Raw genomic sequence first — 2,225 nt, forward strand, 5'->3', positions numbered from 1 at the left:
GCCCAGGCTGGCTCTGAAGTCACAATGATCCTCCTGCCTCAGCCTCCTCAGTGCTGGGATTACAGGTGTGCACCACCACACCCAGCTATTTCTTTTTAATGTTTTAATTGTGCTAAAACACACATAACATTTAAAGTTTACCACTCTGATCACTTTTACGTGTCCAGCTCATCAGCATTTCACACACATCCCCACCAAACATCTCTAGAACTTCTTCATCCTGCAAAACTGAAATTCCACTCCCATGAAACAAGTGCTCTCCTTCCTTTCCCCAGGCTCTGGAAGCTGCTGCGCGGTGCTCGATTCTGACCGCGTGAACTTGACTGCTCCAGGGACCTCCCAGAGGTGGATCTTCCAGAACGTATCCTTTCGCGTCGGGCTGAATTCCTTAGCCTAAGGTCCTCAAAGTTCATCCGTGTCGCGGCGCTCCTCGCAGGGCTGAGCTAACACTCCGTTGTTTGCTCACCAAGCTTTGATTATCTGTCTATCTCTTGGTGGACACTCGAGGTTTGGTTTTTGCTACTGGGAAAAGCGCTGGCGTGGTTCAGTTCTTTTTAAGCCTCCTTCCTTATTTGCAAGGGGGTTCCCTGTCCTCGTGTTCTAGAACTCACTTCTGCCGTTGCCTTAAGGAGCCGCAGAGGCCTTCAGAACGGTAAGAGCGCTGGCCCCTGGGAGTGCACCCCCGTGCCAGGGGCATCTGCGACTCCACGTGGGTGTCCTTGCCACCCATGAGCGCCTTGATTTTTCAGGAGCAAGAGAAATGGCGACCTTGCCCAAGGTCACACAGCCAGGAAGTGGTAGGGCTGGCAGAACTCAGACCACAGGCTCTGAAACGCCACTAGATATCCTCTACAGGACCCCTCTCCTCCTACCCACAGGGCTCCGCCCCCCACAGGGCTTATCCGCCCACAGGGCTCCGCCCATCCCACGGGTCCTCCAATCCCCTGGCTCCTCCGGTTCTGTGGCTCCGCCCACCTCCTGGCTCCTCCCACCCACAGGGCTCCGCCCATCCCCTGGCTCCTCCCACCCCTGGCTTCTTTGGCATCGTCCATGCCAAGCGCAGGTTGCTCGTGAACTCCTGCCCCTGGCTTGCCCCCAGTATTTCCGGTGGTGGGGCATGGGCCACCACGGGGTCAGTAGCAGTTGCCGGGAAGATGAAGGAGGCGGTAAAGGCTGGGTGGGCAGTTCCCCTGGGTGGCTGGAAAGTAGCCCTTGCCAGAGAAGGAGCTGTCCGTCCTTCCATCCCATCTGCTGAGACAAAACAAACAGCAGGAGACACGCACAGCTCCTCCGGACATCCAGCGTCTCTGCAGACGTGCTAGGAAGCACGGCCCGTCCAGGGGAGCTGACCGAGCCGCGTGGCGAGAGTCAAAGGAGTGCCCTCAGTCTAAGGTGGAGAAACTCCAGCGGGGTCACCTCGCCCCCCGCGCAGGGAGGGGAGCCGCGGTCCAGCCAAGGGGGAACTGCGTCCCTTCCCTTCCGTCACCGCGCCCTGTTCTAGGCTCGCTGGAATTTCAGCCTTGAAACCTCCTGGCCTCCTCAGCCCAGGGCTGCGGCCTGCAGTCGTTCTCACTTTGAAGAGGGGAAGGGGCTCCTCAGGAAGGCCCTCTGCAGGCCACCCCCAAGTTCCAGCCACCAGTGCAGCGTCTGCTGGGATACTTGTCAGCCTGGGCCATGGGCTGCTGCTTTGCATCCAGGAAACAAACAAGCAAAACAAAACAAACTCCTTCTAGCCTTGAGCCCGCGGGCAGCTCAGGGTGATGGCAGGGCTTGTGTTTATTATGATCCTTATTCTTTTCCACGCGGGGGCGGTGACAGAGACCTAGAAGCCTCTGTACCTGGCTCTCAGCCCCGGTGGCTGGGTGCCTCCTGTGTGACTGACCACAGACGCGCTAACCTGCTTGGGCATCCCTCAGGGGCCTCTTTCATCAGACCAGGAAACTCAGGCTCCGAAACAGGCCAGTAAGTCACCCAAGACACAGGGCTGTAAGTGGCAAGGTGTTTTTCTTGGTGCTGGGTGGAACTCGGCCTCAAGCGCTTGGCAAGTGCTGTCCCCCCGGGCGACACCCCTGGCCCAGAAGGCGGGATTGGAATCCAGACCCATGAGTGCCTGCTGAGGTCTGGATTCTCAGAGGGGAGCTTGGAAAGGAGGATTAGCTGGGGGAATCTTTGTTCGGGGCCCCTGGCCGGTAACCATGGAGTGCAGATGGTTGATGATAGAGGTG

The sequence above is a fragment of the Chinchilla lanigera genome, unplaced genomic scaffold, assembly GCF_000276665.1.
Source record: "Chinchilla lanigera isolate Chin_1 unplaced genomic scaffold, ChiLan1.0 scaffold00113, whole genome shotgun sequence".
Classification (NCBI taxonomy): Eukaryota; Metazoa; Chordata; class Mammalia; order Rodentia; family Chinchillidae; genus Chinchilla; species Chinchilla lanigera.